The sequence below is a fragment of the Hyperolius riggenbachi genome, chromosome 11 (genome assembly GCF_040937935.1).
Source record: "Hyperolius riggenbachi isolate aHypRig1 chromosome 11, aHypRig1.pri, whole genome shotgun sequence".
Taxonomy (NCBI): Eukaryota; Metazoa; Chordata; class Amphibia; order Anura; family Hyperoliidae; genus Hyperolius; species Hyperolius riggenbachi.
In genome coordinates, this window is record NC_090656.1 from 133439174 (window position 1) to 133457084 (window position 17911).

Here is a 17911-nt window from a genome sequence, read left to right on the forward strand (position 1 = left end):
AGGTGGTGGTGGTATGGTAGTAGGGGTTGGCAGGCCTCTGAGCATATTGTTGCATTCTTGGATAAGAAGAACTGTGATGCTCATATATATGTTGACCATAATATGGTTGCCATGCTGGGGGTCTATATGGAGCAGGAAGTTGACCCATATGAGTCTGCCCATAATAGTATGGGTCTTGTGGTTCCTTAGCAGGTTTTGGTGTGAGAAATTTCTCTATAGCGTCAATGACAGCATGTTTGGCTGAGAATACTTTATCTGCTGGTATATTTTTAAAAGATGGAACTAAACTTAGGATAAACTGAGTAGACGGGTCATTATATTTGGATCTGTCTTGATCTCGTTGTTTCATGTGTGTTACTGCCTTCTCAATAGAAGCTATCACTTTATGATCATAATCAGCCCTTGACACTCCTCTACCTGCTCTTCTGACATTAAAACTTTGTCTGTACCTATTACGGGAACATGGTGGACTAAAATGAGTGGATGGACTCTCTGGTGAGTGCATACTAGGGATGTTATCATCAGATTCTTGTACAGATGTTGCACTTGTATCCACTGAGGAAAGTTCAGTAATGTCCACATCTGTAGTTTGTGTTTCTGTGTTTTCTTCAGTAGGTAGATTGTCTTCAGTACTGTTATGAAAGGAAAATAAAAGTAAAACTCACCTTACTCTGACTAAGTATCATGGCTTTGTCATTCATCAGTGTTAATACGTACGGCCCAGTATCTGTATGTGGTTCAAGGAAGTCCAGAAATTCTGTAAACTTGTATTTGCAACGGTCTGTGGCCCCGGCACCACATTTTTGCTCATTTGTTTGTTTCTCCAACTTCTTTTTGTAATTGTCACGGACAGATTTCTATTTTGTTCTCAACTGATCAACTGCAAAAGAACAATACATAAATGTTGTTTTTTTGTTTGCACTTGCAGATTCCTTGGAACAGGACATATGTATGCAGTACACTGCACTACATTTCGAATATAGGTTGGGGAAGTCCACTATCCAGAACATTGTTTTGGATACCTGAAGAAACATCTGGCTGGAACTGCAACAAGACGTCATGCCTCCCCCAGATCATGCATGATGGGAAAAAATATAGTTGTTAGAGTTGTTTTGGAAGAAGCACCATTTCCCAAATTGCCTGGGGGCGATTGATGGCAAGCATGGCAGGATGGTAATGCCAGCATTATCTGGCAGCCAATACTTTAACTACTGTAGGTTCTTCTCGATAGTGCTAATGACTGTGGTTGATGTAGAATATAAATTGGATTATAATGATGTGGGTGCCTATGGGAGCAGTAGGAAATCTGCAATCTTTCGCCACAGTTGGTTTGGCATGAAACTGCAACTGGGCCAACTTCACATCCCTGGTTATTGTATGATTAGAGAATTATCCTCATTTTTTTTAAAATAAAAATAACCTTGAAAATACAGATTACACATTTTTGACTATTATTCATAAAAACCACTCCATAAATGTGTGCTTGGTTGCTAAAAATGACATTAGAATAAGTATGGATGCAAGAAACGCAGCATTAGAAGGCACACATGTCTGTGTTCGTTTGAGGACTACTTTTGTAGTTATGCATAGTAGAAGAAAATGAGTATTGCCTTCTTCATTGCATACTATACCATTACATATGTTAACTACTCAAATAACACAATGATGCAAGCAAAATAAGATTAATTTCAGCATAAGATTCAACTTACTTTTATCTGCTTTGGTTCTATATGAAAATTAATTCCATAGTGTGAAGAAGCGCGGAAGAGCCGCCGCCATGAGTCAGCGGCAGGCGGCTCTTTCCGCGCACGGCGGGGGCAGAGCACGGGGAGGCAGCCGCCTCCACTCAGTCTGAGGCGGCTGTCCCCGTGCAGGGCATGGAGCGCGGAGAAACTGCCGCGTTTGACGCGGCGGTTAGCGCGCATGGCCCCGTAGCGGTGCTGGTGTAGCTGGGACTCATAGTCCCTCCAGGTTCAGGATGACGCGCGTGCTTATGTGGTGGCCAGAAAGGGGTCAGCTGACCAGGCTGGTTAGCTGACAACTCTGCCTTCTTTCATTGGTCCAGCACTTAGGGGGGTGTGGAGAAGCTCTCTGTGTATTTATACTGCCGGCTGTTCAGTTGCTGGTTGTCTGGCGTTGCGAACACATACGTGGGAGCACTCAGACCTGTAGTCAGATCCTTAAGTGTGCCGGGACCAGCTGGAGCTGTAATCCTACACTTAGCTAGATTCTGTTGATAGCTAAAGTACTAGTTTGATTGTGATTATCTGTTATGACTTTTTGCCTGCCTGACTATCCTCCTGAACTCTGATCTTGTACCTTGCCATTCTGATACTCTGTTGCCGAACCTCGGTTCGTCCTTAGACTCTGCTTCTGCCTCCTGATCTTGTACCTCGATATTTCTGATACCCTGTTGCCGAACCCTGCCTGTACCTAGACTCCGCCTCTGCCTTCTGAATCTGTACTTTATCTGTCCTTGTGTTTACGACCTGGCTTGTCCGACCTCGAGAACCGACCTTACTATTGGAGGCGGTTCCCCGTCCTGTTAGTGACACTTCCTCCTGAGTGTCACTTTCAGACAATCCTTCCTACTCTCGACCTGACTCCTCCCGCCTTGGAGAGTTCAGGTCTTCGGAAGGAATCCGTGCAGTACTCCTCACTGCGCCGAGGACTAGTCCTCTAAGTGTTATTGTTGCACCTAACACTACACTCTACTCAGGTGAACAGAGGTTAGCTGGTATATCGGATTATCGGTGATACTGCAGATCACTTATAATCTGGTATATATCTGTATTCCCAGTGATACTGCAGATCACCGGTAATCAGATCCTCTCTGTGCTTCACCGATCGTTACAGAACGCCAGACCAAAAGACCGATGGACGCACGCGCTGACCCTCTGGGTGTACTTGCCACTTCGGTGGATAACATCCATCAAGCACTGGGCCATCACAAAGCTTTAATTGATGCCCTATCAGGGTCTGTACAAACCCTCCAGACGTCAGTTGATGAGGTGCGATCCCCTCTCAGTGGTGATATTCGTATGCCCGTACCTGAAAAATTTTCCGGCCACAAATCTGACTTCCGGAATTTTAAGAGTAGAGTGTTATCTTATTTCGAGTTGAGACCCCGATCCTCGGGGACTGAGACCCAACGGGTCATCTTTATTAAAACTTTGTTAACTGGTGACTCCCAGACCTGGGCGTACAATTTGCCCGCCGGTGACTTAGCCCTTACCTCGGTAGAGGAATTCTTTAAAGCCATGGCAGTAATCTACGACGACCCAGACCTTGCTGCGACCTCTGAGCGGAAGCTTAAGTTCTTACGGCAAGGGTCCAGTCGAAGATTATGCGGCCAAATTTCGTAGGTGGTCAGTTACAGCCAAGTTTGACACCTATGCCCTGTTGGATTACTTCCTGTCTGGGTTGTCGGATGAGGTCTCCGACCTAATGTTAAGTTTACCCGAGTCCAAAACAGTCGATGAGGCCATCTCATCGGCCATTCGAATCGACCGTAGGCTACGCCATCAGAGACAGACTAGGGGCAGTCATCGTGTCAGGTTGACATCTTACGCGCCGCCTCCCGCTGCACCCCTAGTAACACCATCTCCTTCTGTCTCATCTTCTTCGGTCTTGCCTCCACCTGAGCCGATGCAGATCGGTCGGTCAAAGTTGACCCAAGTGGAGAGAAGACGGAGAATGTCGGAACAATTATGTTTATACTGTGGTGAAGCTGGGCATAGGGTACGAGACTGCCCTACAAAGCCAAGTATACCGGGAAACGCTACCGCCTAGGAGTTGTAAGGGGTAACACCCTAGGCGCCCGATGCATACCCCTCGAAGAAAAACTGTTGCTTTTTCCCTGTACGGTTACATGGGAGGATAAGACCGAGGCCACGGAAGCCTTCATTGATTCAGGCTCCGCGGCTAATTTTATGAATTTTGATTTTGCTAAGAGAATGGGTATACCGCTCACTGCGGTGGAACCACCCTTTCAGGTTACGGCAGTGGACGATTCTCCTCTGCAGAGGAATCATCTGCTGTCTCAGACACCAGAGATAGAGATCACAGTGGGGGTTTTACATTGGGAGAAATTACAGTTCTTTGTGTTACACATGTCTACGTCCACCATTATACTTGGTATGCCATGGCTGCGCCTCCACTCTCCCCAGATTGATTGGGCCACAGGTCAGTTAACCAGCTGGTCTAATCATTGTCACCAGCAGTGCTTAAGGAAGGTGACATTGGGCCAGACCAGGGTTCAGTTGGAAGGGGTTCCAGTACAGTATTCTGAGTATGCCGATGTGTTCTGTCCCAAAGCCGCTGACAAATTACCGCCGCATCGCCCATTTGATTGCCCCATTGATCTCCAATCTGGTTGTATGCCCCCTAGGGGTCATCTTTACAATTTGTCCGGGCCAGAGAAACTGGCCATGCAAGAGTATATTCGTGAGAATCTAGCAAAGAGGTTCATTCGACCATCCCGGGCGCCCGCTGGTGCAGGGTTCTTTTTTGTTAAAAAAAAAAGACGGGGGTCTGCGGCCGTGCATAGATTACCGGGGCCTGAATAAGATTACGATAAAGAATCGCTACCCCTTGCCCCTGATAGATGACCTTTTTACACAAGTTACCAACGCTAAAGTCTTTTCAAAATTAGACTTACGAGGAGCATACAACCTGGTGAGGATCAGAAAGGGCGATGAATGGAAGACGGCCTTTACACGCCCGACAGACACTATGAGTACTTGGTGATGCCCTTCGGGCTGTGTAACGCTCCGGCCGTCTTCCATGAATTGATTATTGAGGTATTCAGAGAGGTGTTGGGCAGGTTCGTGTTAGTATACCTGGACGATATACTTATCTTTTCCAACAACCTCTCTGAGCACAGAACACATGTCCGGATTGTACTGGACAAACTGAGGCAGAACATGCTATATGCAAAATTAGAGAAATGTATTTTCGAGGTGACATCTGTTGCTTTTTTGGGGTACATCATTTCCACCTCGGGCCTGTCAATGGATTCTGCCAAGGTCTCTGCTGTGTTAGAGTGGCCCCAACCCGTGGGGTTAAAATCTTTGCAGAGATTCCTGGGCTTTGCGAACTATTATCGAAGGTTCATAAAGGGGTACTCCACTGTTATCTCACCCCTCACTAGTCTCACGAAAAAAGGGGCAGATACTAACCACTGGACCCCAGAAGCCCAACAAGCATTCTCTACTCTGAAAGACTTGTTTTGTTCAGCACCCATCCTGAGGCACGTTGACACTTCTTACCCCTTTATTGTCGAGGTGGACGCCTTGGAGGTCGGGGTAGGGGCTGTGCTGTCTCAGCGGTCAGGGTTGCAGGGAAGATTACATCCCTGTGCCTATTTCTCTCGTAGGTTCTCTCCGGCGGAGAGAAACTACGATATTGGCAACAGAGAGCTCCTTGCCATTAAACTTGCCTTTGAAGAATGGCGTCACTGGCTGGAAGGAGCAGAGCATACGATTACAGTGTACACTGATCACAAAAACCTAGAATACATCGAGGGGGCTAGGAGGTTAAGTCCCCGACAGGCTCGATGGTCATTGTTCTTTTCAAGGTTCAGGTTCATTATTATGTACACCCCAGGCAGCAAGAACATTAAGGCAGATGCCCTGTCCAGATGTTTTGAGCCGGAGACAGCTCAGCCCTCTGCCCCAGAGTCCATTATCCCACAGAGGCTAGTGCTTGCGGCAACTGAGACTTGGGAGGACTGGACAGAGACCCTGAGTCTCTTTCAGCAGGATGTCCCCGAAGGGAAACCTGAAGGGGTTATGTTTGTGCCTTTACCCTTTCGTCTCCGCATTTTGCAGATGTTTCATTCTCACAAGAATGCGGGACACCCTGGGGCGTCTAGAACGCAGGATCTGGTATCCAGGTGTGCTTGGTGGCCTTCTTTAGCAGCAGACTGCAAGGAGTTCGTTAGGGAGTGTGCAGTATGCGCAAAAAGTAAACCCTCCCGGCTGGCACCTGTGGGTACCTTGCAGCCTTTACCCACCCCGAGTGAGCCATGGACTCATTTGTCCATAGATTTTGTGGGTGAGCTTCCCAGGTCAGAGGGTATGTCGGTCATTTGGGTGGTAGTCGACCGCTTCAGTAAAATGGCGCATTTTGTGCCCTTGAAAGGACTCCCCTCGGCCCAGGAATTGGCCGACTTGTTTATCACACATGTGTTCCAAGTGCACGGCATTCCGGAAAACATAGTGTCGGATCGGGGAGTCCAATTTGTTTCTAGATTCTGGAGGGCATTTTGCCAACAAATGGGCATGAAGCTGTCGTTTTCATCGGGCTACCACCCACGGACCAATTGTCAAACGGAGAGAATCAATCAGTCTTTGGAGCAATTTTTGAGGTGCTACGTTGCAGAAGCACAGAGTAACTGGGTCAAATTTCTGCCTTTCGCAGAATTTGCACAAAATAATCTAAAGAGTTCTTCCACTGGGTTCTCTCCGTTTCAGGTAGTATCTGGAAGAATGCCCAAATTCTCACCATTGCCAGTAGCCGCCACTCCGTTTACAGCTCTGGAGGCCTGGCAAAGGTCTTTTAAAGATTTTTGGTGGAGGGTGAGAGATGCCTTGGAAAAGGCGTTCCGAAGTCAGAAGGGTCAAGCTGACAAGAGACGCTCTTTGGAGTGGAAATTCCAACCAGGAGACTTAGTTTGGGTATCCACACATCACTTGACTCTAAAACAACCTTCAGACAAATTGGGCCCCAGGTTTGTCGGTCCGTCCCCGGTAGCGAAAAAGATCAACAACGTCACTTATACCGTTGACCTTCCCGCCAGCATGCGTGGGGTAAGGTCCTTTCATGTATCCCTGCTTAAACCAGCAGTCCATGTGGGTCCTACTCCTCCTTCTCCTGTCATAGTGGATAGTCAAGCTGAATTCGAAGTAGAGGAAATTTTAAACTCACGCATAGTACAGAACTCGGTACAGTATCTGGTGCATTGGAAAGGGTATGGCATTGAAGAAAGGCAATGGGTACCTGGGAACCGCATGCATGCGGACGAATTAAGGAAGGAGTTTCATGCCTTACATCCTGAGAAACCTGGTAGGAGTTGTCCGGAGTCCACTCATCGGGGGGTGGGGGGGGTACTGTGAAGAAGCGCGGAAGAGCCGCCGCCATGAGTCAGCGGCAGGCGGCTCTTTCCGCGCACGGCGGGGCAGAGCACGGGGAGGCAGCCGCCTCCACTCAGTCTGAGGCGGCTGTCCCCGTGCAGGGCATGGAGCGCAGAGAAACCGCCGCGTCTGACGCGGCGGTTAGCGCGCATGGCCCCGTTGCACCACAGAGCGGTGCTGGTGTAGCTGGGACTCATAGTCCCTCCAGGTTCAGGATGACGCGCGTGCGCGCGGAGAGGCAGGGCTTATGTGGTGGCCAGAAAGGGGTCAGCTGACCAGGCTGGTCAGCTGACAACTCTACCTTCTTTCATTGGTCCAGCACTTAGGGAGGTGTGGAGAAGCTCTCTGTGTATTTATACTGCCAGCTGTTCAGTTGCTGGTTGTCTGGCGTTGCGAACACATACGTGGGAGCACTCAGACCTGTAGTCAGATCCTTAAGTGTGCCGGGACCAGCTGGAGCTGTAATCCTACACTTAGCTAGATTCTGTTGATAGCTAAAGTACTAGTTTGATTGTGATTATCTGTTATGACTTTTTGCCTGCCTGACTATCCTCCTGAACTCTGATCTTGTACCTTGCCATTCTGATACTGTGTTGCTGAACCCCGGCTCATCCTTAGACTCTGCTTCTGCCTCCTGATCTTGTACCTCGATATTTCTGATACCCTGTTGCCGAACCCTGCCTGTACCTAGACTCCGCCTCTGCCTTCTGAATCTGTACTTTATCTGTCCGTGTGTTTACGACCTGGCTTGTCCGACCTCGAGAACCGACCTTACTATTGGAGGCGGTTCCCCGTCCTGTTAGTGACACTTCCTCCTGAGTGTCACTTTCAGACAATCCTTCCTACTCTCGACCTGACTCCTCCCGCCTTGGAGAGTTCAGGTCTTCGGAAGGAATCCGTGCAGTACTCCTCACTGCGCCGAGGACTAGTCCTCTAAGTGTTATTGTTGCACCTAACACTACACTCTACTCAGGTGAACAGAGGTTAGCTGGTATATCGGATTATCGGTGATACTGCAGATCACTTATAATCTGGTGATCTGATACTGCAGATCACCGGTAATCAGATCCTCTCTGTGCTTCACCGATCGTTACACATAGGTCCTCAGAAATCGTATGCAGCTACAGTGGGATGTGAAAGTTTGGGAAACCTTGTTAATCATCATGATTTTCCTGTATAAATCGTTGGTTGTTACAATAAAAAATGTCAGTTAAAGAGACACTGTAAAACTAAAAAGTTCCCCTGGGGGGTACTGACCTCGGGAGGGGGAAGCCTCCGGATCCTAATGAGGCTTCCCCCATCCTCCTCTGTCCCACGGGGGTCTCGCTGCAGCCCTCCGAAGAGGACGCTGTTCCGGCTCCTCTGACGGAGATAGGCGGAAATAGCAGATCTCTGTCGGGTCCGCTCTACTGTGCAGGTGCAAGTAGAGCGGCCCGACGGATATTGGCTATTTCTGCCTATCTCCGTGGGAAGGCGCGGATACTGCACCTGCGCTGGTGCCAAAAGGTAAATATTTACGTCGCCACCTCTCCGGGAGGATTTTCGCCACTGCCGTGGGACCGATGAGGACGGGGGAAGCCTCAATAGGATCCGGAGGCTTCCCCCACCCGAGGTGGGTACCCCCTGGGGGAGTTTCTTTTGTTACAGATTTTCTTTAAATATATCATATTGTAGACACAGACAGTGATATTTGAGAAGTGAAATGAAGTTTATTGGATTTACAGAAAGTGTGCAATAATTGTTTAAACAAAATTAGGCAGGTGCATAAATGTGGGAACCACAAAAAAGAAATGAAATCAATATTTACTAGATCCTCCTTTTGCAGAAATTACAGCCTCTAAACACTTTCTGTAGGTTCCAATAAGAGTCTGGATTCTGGTTGAAGGTATTTTAGACCATTCCTCTGTACAAAACATCTCTAGTTCATGCATGGACAGCCCTCTTTAACTCACATCACAGATTTTCAATTATATACAGGTCTAGGGACTGAGATGGCCATTCCAGAATGCTGTACTTATTCCTCTGCATGAATGCCTTAGTGGAATTTGAGCAGTGTTTAGGGTCGTTGTCTTGTTGAAAGATCCAGCCTCTTCGCAGCCATAGCTTTGTCACTGATTCCTGGACATTGGTCTCCAGAATCTGCTGATACTGAGTAGAATCCATGCGTCTCTCATCTTTGACAAGATTCCCAGTCCCTGCACTGCCCATACAGCCCCACAGCATGATGGAACCACCACCATATTTTAGTGTAGGTAGCAGGTGTTTTTCTTGGAATGCTGTGTTCTTTTTCCTCCACCCATAACACCCCTTGTTATGCCCAAATAACTCAATTTCAGTTTCATCAGTCCACAGCACCTTATTCCAAAATGAAGCTGGCTTGTCCAAATGTGCTTGTCCATTTGGATATAACCTTTTCTTCCTGGAATTATTGCCATTCATAGCCCTTGCATTGGCTCTTCTAGCTTTACAGTAGCAATTTAAATACACCTTGTTGGAGTGAATTATGAGATGCATCTTGTATTAGAGACTGGCAGATTATTTAGTACATAGCAAAGAAATGAACAGCGCTACTTAAAAACAGATAAGTGCCTACCTGCAAGAGAGTGCAAGCCCCACTTGTGGGATAAAATACACACCTAGCATACACATAACCTGTCTACCACTGGAGGATGTTGGTTTCCTGTAACAGCTTGCATGCAACTTGTTAAGTACTCGTCCCTCCCACTGCGGAGAAGTCATCCCCCTATGGGAGGGGACCTAACACTAACTAAATCCTAACCTATGCATATGCATAGCCTGGGTGCGCTACCAAGTAAAATCGAAAATTGCGCAAAAGGTGTATCAGCGCATCACCAGGCCGCCTCCGAATGGCCTACAATCAGAGGTGCGCTGAGCCCCCCCAGAAACTGCAAACGCACCTTGAACCCAAACATAAGCTCTGCATATACACCAAAAGCAAGGCTGCTAAGTGAGAGCAGCTGACCAAAAATGAATCAAATTAGTACATAGCAAAGAAATGAACAGCGCTACTTAAAAACAGATAAGTGCCTACCTGCAAGATAGGGGGATGACTTCTCCGCAGTGGGAGGGACGAGTACTTAACAAGTTGCATGCAAGCTGTTACAGAAAACCAACATCCTTCAGTGGTAGACAGGTTATGTGTATGCTAGGTGTGTATTTTATCCCACAAGTGGGGCTTGCACTCTCTTGCAGGTAGGCACTTATCTGTTTTTAAGTAGCGCTGTTCATTTCTTTGCTATGTACTAATTTAATTCATTTTTGGTCAGCTGCTCGCACTTAGCAGCCTTGCTTTTGGTGTATATGCAGAGCTTCTGTTTGGGTTCAAGGTGCGTTTGCAGTTTCTGGGGGGCTCAGCGCACCTCTGATTTTAGGCCATTCGGAGGCGGCCTGGTGATGCGCTTGTCACGGAACAGCCGTGAGAAACGCGGGCGAATTGGAAGGATCCACGCAGTCCAATTTCTGATCGCTTTCTGGCTAAATTTGTGCAGCCATTACAGGAATCAGAACTGACATTCCTGGGGGTTTTTTTTTCTTTCCCTCCTTCCACCAAACGGCAAGATACTGCTGCAGAGTGTCCCTGGCTTCAAGCTGTGCTGATGGCCCATCCATCAGATAGAGTTGATAAGCAGGATGGCAGAAACAATTTAGTTGGGAAGAAGTCAGATATTCTGGCTCCCCTCCTAGCAGGGGAGCTGACACGTAGCTTGCTGCCACAAGCTTGAAAAGAACCGTCACCTAGGAATGACCTGCTTTAAATCCCAGATGTATATCATATTCCATAAACTGCTATATGTGTCATATTTTCTGTATTGCCAGGCTGGCAGACCCTCCAAACTAACAGAGCATGATGGGCCCTGTCCGGCGCTGGTCCTGAGAACGTTTCAGAACATTCTGAGGTAAAGACTGCCAGTTAGGCAGTTCAAAAGTGCCCTGATGATACCACAGGGGTCCCACCCCTCATGTTTGGTATCAGACTGCTGGGTAAATCAAGACAGACCTGAAAATGTTAGTAAATCTGCCCCGACCTTTTCGGTTCTGTGAGATAGAGCCCATATATGGTTAGATATGATTTCTGGTACCCAGGACAAGGGGAGGACTCATCTCATCTTCTAAGGGGGTGTGTGGCTCCCGCCCTCACTCCCTCCTACTGGATCAGGGGCATAAGAATGGCAGAGGAGCCAAACTCAGTGTCCTCCACCCTGAAACACCATCTTGATCACATCTGTGCCAGCTTGAGGATATGCTGGCATCCACCTGGTCTGAACTCTGAACTTTGATTGAAACCAAGAACTTTACAAGTTTTCCCACAAAAGGACATCTCTCCATGAACTCTAAGTATCCGTTTTTTCTCCCCTTTATTTTCATACTGTGATATCTCATGTCTCAATAATTGTTGATTTTAATAATTTTCTGTATATATTAATTATTTATATTGCCGTGGATAAAGACTTTATCAAAGTCATTCACTGTTCCGCTACCCTATTATTCAGCATACACAGAAACTGAACTCAGGTCTCTGAAGAGACGCTACTATTGTTGATATCTAGACAGAATACAGCGTGTTTTAACCGTTTTATTTGCAGGTCGAGAAATAGCCAGTTAGTGAGTTCCTCTGTCTCAGAAAACAGAGGTGGTGGCAGATACCCTGAAATAGTGTGTAAAGTTGTAATTACCGTACCTCACAGGCTCCCTTCTAGCCGGGCTGCTGCCCAAGTTCCGTCGATTTCCGTGCACCGAGTGCGACCACAGCTTGCATGATCCGTGTGCTGAAACCGATTGGAAGGCAATTTGCGTTCCGACCACTAGGGCTCTTGTGACAGCGCTGATACACCTTTTTTGGCAGATTATTTAGTCTGGCGTCAATCTAGCTATACAGGCTGGCCAGCATACATTCCTGTGTGCTGGTTTTGGATACAGTAATATGCAGTGTTATTATATATAGATATATGGGTTATGGTTCCCTTTCATGGCGACTATTTTATTCTGTGAATAATTGTAATATATATTGATCATATTGGTTGTGCCTATTTATCCTCTGTGAGTGGTTATAACTTTTATTCCACTTACCTATTGATTTCCTCTCAGCAGGATCGATTAGGTGCTCCTAATACATACTTTGATCTTAGATCACTAGCTGTAGGGTGTTATACCGATATTTAGTCATATTTTACACCTGTCAGCTATATTTGATCTTACACTTCTTCACAGTAGAGGTCATAGGTTTATGATAAGATAGCACTATACTGTATGTACAGTTTCATATAGGTTTCAGTTATGGCTTGACACCATTTTGCTACATTGATCTATTGGCGTCTTCATTCACAAAAATTGAAAAGGAGAGCCGCCCCTTTAAAAATAGTGTAGTGCAACTTGCTTAGCAAGTAGCCAGCAGCTTAAACATGATATGACCCTCAATCTCTTTAAATAAGACTGCTGTCTCATGCACTTACAAAAATTACTTTAATATTAGCCTTGGATGCATGTTTGTCGCACAACAACATTTAAAAGCAACACACAATTAAAAACATAAGTACCTGGCCAGGATATGCGCGATCTATGAAGGGACTTGATCCAGTCTTCTGCAAGGTGTGATCGCCCAGCCTGAGCCTATTGCAAAAAACACCAAGCCAACTTGGATCGATGTGGTCCTCAACCACCACCCGAACACCACACACACAGTGATTAGTAGCTGAGATTGTCTCCTTATTGATAATGAAACCGATGACTGTGGCAATGTCAACCATTGACTTCTTTGTTGGTAATGATAGTCTGCTGCAGGCATGTAATTACACTGGCATAACTTATCGGGATAAGGGCCACTGGATGACACAGAGCAACTTCACAGCCGGGTGTATCTTGAGGTAAAACAACCATCTGTACTTGCGCACAGGTTGGTGAGCTCCGGCTCACAGGGCCTTCTATCCACCACAGTGCACTGGGTAAAGGAGGGACTTGATCGATCCCGTCATTCCTATGCTGCTGCGCTGACAGTTACTCCAGTCCGATCGGGGTTGACATAGCTGGTATTACAACCGTTTCTATTAGTGTAAAGGAGTCGGCTCAGTGTGCTGGCGTTACACGTGGTGATCCAGCGCGAGCACTCCTGCGGTAGCCAGGCCTACCGAGGTGTTTCGCCCCGCCCACGGGGATTTCTCAAGTTAATGAGTGACAACTGTATCTGCTCTTCCTCCTCTTGTATCGGTACGTCACGGCTCCACGGCCACACAAACTCAAAGTATGCCTGTTCATCCATAGTCACCATGGACTTGTAAGTGGGGGGCCGAGTTGTCATTAAAATTTCTTTGGATCAAACAGCAGCATCATTTCAACTATTTATGTGAGTTCATATGTAACGATGTCAGCTTAGTGAAAAGTTACACTTCACTGCAGCAAACACACTGACAAGCATGATTACAATAAAATCCATTAGTCGTATCATAGAAAATGAACCAAATTCAGATCTGTATTGAGGCCTTTTGGGGATAATGTCCCTAGACGATCGATCAAGGTCTGTTCGATTTTATAAAGTTCCTTCTCTATGTCCCCACCCTGGACATAGAGAAGGAACTGTATATGCTGTTTTATAATGCATTTGAATAGTAAACCATCAGGTTTACCTTCATGATAGTCCTTAAAATGTTTCCCCAGAGGGCTATCCAGGTCTCCATTCCAGATGTTACCGATATGGTCCCCAATCCGTTTGCTCAACCGATTTTTTGTCTTCCCTATATAAAGTAGATTGCAGGCGCATTTAGTTGCATATATGACACGTGTTAAATTGCAATTTATATTTGCCCTGATACCATCCTGGTTTGTAAAAGCTCTACTTCTGTCAACATAACTGCAATTGACACATGATCCACAGGGGAACATTACCTCTGTCCTGGGATATCTGTCCAACCATGTTGCAGATTGTGTAGACTGATACTCTGATATTACCAGATGATCTTTAGGAATCAGGAATCAGGAATAGTTTATTTCGCCAAGCATGACTGGGTCATGCCTGGATTTGGGTTTGGCACAGTACATTCAGCTCAGAAGAGACATCAATCGATAGCATAGAACAGCAGGAGCAAATGTTTCCAGCTACACATGTCAGTAGCAGAGAACAACAGGAGCAGAAGTTTACAGTTACACATGTCAGTAGCAAAGGATTACATTTGCATTACAGTTGCATTTACATTGTACGTACTATTTGCATTTACATTGTACATACTATAGCGGCAGTTAGCTCTGTCCATAACAGATCTATATATCACAGGGGTGCACTGATGGGAGTATGTGGAGGGAGTTCAGAAGGCTGACGGCTGAGGGGAAGAAAGAATTACTATGCCTAGCCGTCTTTGTGGAGATGGCCCGAAGCCTCCGTCCCAGTGGCATCGGACGAAAGTAACAGTGGCCCGGGTGAGAGGGGTCGTTAGCGATCTTCAGTGCCCTCGATCTCAGTCTTTTGTTATGTAGGAGGGCAATTGAGGGGAGAGGCCTCCCAATGACCCTCTCCGCCGCCCTGATGACCCTCTGAAGTGAGTGCCTGTCGCTGGCGGATGCACCGGCGTACCAGACCAGGATGGATGAGCAGAGGATCGACTCAATGGTAGCGGAGTAGAAATTGGTCAGAATCTCTTGGGCCATGCCGAACTTCCTCAGCTGGCGGAGGAAGTATAGTCTCTGCTGGGCTTTTCTCTGTATCGCAGTGATGTTGGGCCCCCAGGTGAGGTCACTGGAGATTGTGGTGCCCAGGAGGTGAGCGCAGGGTACTCTTGTCACCTCCGTACCATCAATGTGAATTGGGGGTGCGGTGGGGGCGAACCTTCTGAAGTCGACAATAAGCTTGTCAGTTTTTACGGTGTTAAGCACCAACCTGTTCCCCTTGCACCAGTGGCAGATTCTCTCCACCTGCTGACAGTACTCTTGGATATTGTCCTTGGTGATGAGTCCAATGATAGTAGTATCGTCGGCGAACTTGATGACCTTAACTGAGTCTGCCCTGGATCTGCATTTGTTTGTGTAAAGGGAGAACAGCAGTGGCGACAGGACACACCCCTGAGGTGCACCTGTGTTTGTGGTCATACTTCGTGAATTGTTGTCCCCCAGCCTGATGACTTGGGTCCTGTTGTAGAGAAAGTCTGTGATCCAGAGTCGTAGGCTTGGGTGCACTCCCAGTGCAGCTAGTTCTTCCTGCAGAATGCGTGGGCAGATGGTGTTGAACGCCGAGCTGAAGTCCAAGAGTAGTATTCTGGCGTACGTGTCTGGTTTGTCCAGGTGGTCATAGATAGATTCAAGGCAGATGTTTACTGCCTCGTCAGCGGACCTGTTTGCCCTATACGCGAATTGATAGGGATCCAGAAGGGGCAGAGTGGAGAGTTTGAGGTTGGATAGAACTGCACTCTCCAGGGTTTTCATTATGACGGACGTAAGGGCCACTGGTCTAAAGTTGTTAAGCTCGGAAACCCCCTGTTTCTTAGGGACAGGGATGATGGTCGACCTCTTGAAAAAGGGGGGGAGGCCTTTCCTTCGCTTAGTGACTTGGTGAAGATGGCGGAGAGGATGGGAGCGAGTTGCCTGGTGCAAGTTTTCAGGCAGGCTGGAGACACGCTGTCAGGGCCAGGGGCTTTCCTGATGTTTAGTGTTGACAGGAGTTGCAGGACATCAGCCTCTCCCGCCGCTAGAGAGGGGTGTGTGTTCGTGATGTTCTCCTCGGTGCGTGGAGGGGGAGTGAGAGGTTTCAGGCGCTCCCCCCGTTCTTCCTGTCTCTTGAACCTGCAGTAGAACTTTCCGAGTTCTTCGGCTAGTTCTGGGCTGGGTGATGCGTGTTGGGGGGGGGGGGGGGGGGCTTGTAGTTGGTGGCAGTCCTAAGCCCCCTCCACACGGTTTGTGAATCATTTGAGCGCAGGTTTTGCTCCATCCTCTCAGCATAGTCCTTTTTTGCAGCCCTCAGTTCTCGATTAAGATCGTTCCTCACCCTCCTGTAGTCCTCCTGGTTGCCGGACTTGTGTGCGACTTCCTTCCGCCTTCGGAGTTTCCGTAGCTTGTTGGTGAACCACGGCTTGTTGTTCGTGTAGACCTTGAAGGATTTGATTGGTATGCAGGAGTCTTCACAGAAACCAATGTATGAGGCAACGTTGTCAGCCCACTCATCCGGGTTTGGCGCTTCCAGGGACTCCCAGTTGGTACAGTCAAAACAGGCCTGGAGTTTAAGCTTGGCCTCATCTGTCCATACTTTGATGGACTTGGCGTCTCCTGTAGGTGGGGATAAGATGGACGAGGCAGTGATCGGAGGAGCCCAGGGGCGCCTCTGGGACTGCCTTGTAGGCATCCTTCAGTGCTGTATAGCAGTGGTCGAGGGTGTTCATGCCCCTGGTGGGGCAAGCCACATGCTGGTGGTAACGTGGCATTTCCTGGCGAAGATTGGCCTTGTTAAAGTCCCCCATGATGCCGAATAGTGAGTCTGGCTGGGATGTCTCCCACCGCGAGATGGTCTCACTTAGCTCCAGCAGGGCAAATTTGGCATCAGCCTTTAGGGGCCTAATGCGTCAGGTAAATCGATTGCTTTTTTAGAGCAGGACTCCAATACAGAAAATGAGGAAGAAGAGGTAGAGGAAGAAACAAGAGAAAAATCGAAGGGAATTTTGAGACAGGAAGTTCAGAAGGAGAAGGGAAAGCAGAAGAAAGAGGTGGTGGTGGTGGAGAGGAGAGTGCAACCAGCAAGGGGACAGAATCGGTAGAAGCAAATAATGTCATAAATCTCTCAGCGCATGTTTTTGAACCGGAAGTGTACTCTCTCTTGTCCCATGGTTTGACTTTTGCTCCAGCAACTAATGGTGAGCCATTTCAGGTGTACAAAGATTTAGGCTTCTTTTTAGGAAGAATACAACTTTCCCTCACATATGGTGGCGACGAACAGACAACACAGTTTCAGGCTCATCAAAAAAGATTGGAAAGCCTGAGCGATCGTGAAGCATTAAGAAATTTAGAAAGTTTGACAGATGAAGTAGGCCCCAGTCTATCTTCTGATATCGAATTAGAAGAGTTTATCAATCACAGGCCAATTAATCTGATACCTGTAAATGTGAGGACCAAATCAAGATTCATGCCCCAGCTTTCTCATTGTTTATCAACACTTAAAGAGTTAGTGTAGAGACTTCAATAAGCTACATTGGAGCCCCTCCAGTTGTGATAAGAACTTGACGTCAGGGGAGGAGCAAGCTCTTGAATTTCTAAAAAGTCTATCTGACATAACGATTAAGCCAAGTGATAAAGGTGGCAATGCTGTGATATTGTCCACAGACTATTATAGACATGAATTCCTCCGTTTGCTAAGGGATGAGGAAACATATCACATGAGATCTGATCCCTTCCCAGCAATTAAAAATAGGGTGAACCAACTCATGGGCAGTGGACGCGAGATGGGGGTTGTGTCCAAGAAAGAATATGACTTTTGTCAAGTTCAGGGCCGGCCTTAGGTTTCACAACGCCCTGAGCGAAACCTAATTTTTGTGCCCCCCCCCCCCTTCATCCTCTTCACGCATTCGCGCACACACACAGGCCCATATGCAATTCACCTTTTCTCCTGAGATATCTCCTAGGACAGTGGTTCCCAACTTTTTTTACGTCATGACACATCACGCAAAATGCTCAGATCTCTGTGACACGTCACATATGTATAATAGGAAAAATACTATTAATAACCACGAATGGATGGAAAGAGTGCATTATCCTGAAAATACTTAAAAATGAAGGCTAGAACCTTTCAG

The 17911-nt window shown here is 47.2% G+C and overlaps 1 protein-coding gene across 4 annotated transcripts in view; it reads left to right on the forward strand.

Annotated features, from left to right (window-relative positions):
- Positions 1–17911, forward strand: part of LOC137538544 (RNA-binding protein 4B-like) — a 198432-nt gene that overhangs the window by 136884 nt on the left and 43637 nt on the right. Inside the window, exon 4 of one of the 4 annotated variants that reach the window (XM_068260781.1) lies at positions 929–1364. The exons of the other annotated variants lie outside the window; for them this stretch is intronic. The gene's annotated coding sequence lies outside the window, so the exon portion shown is untranslated. Of the gene's footprint in view, positions 1–928; positions 1365–17911 lie in introns of those variants that run through there. 4 annotated transcript variants of the gene reach the window in all.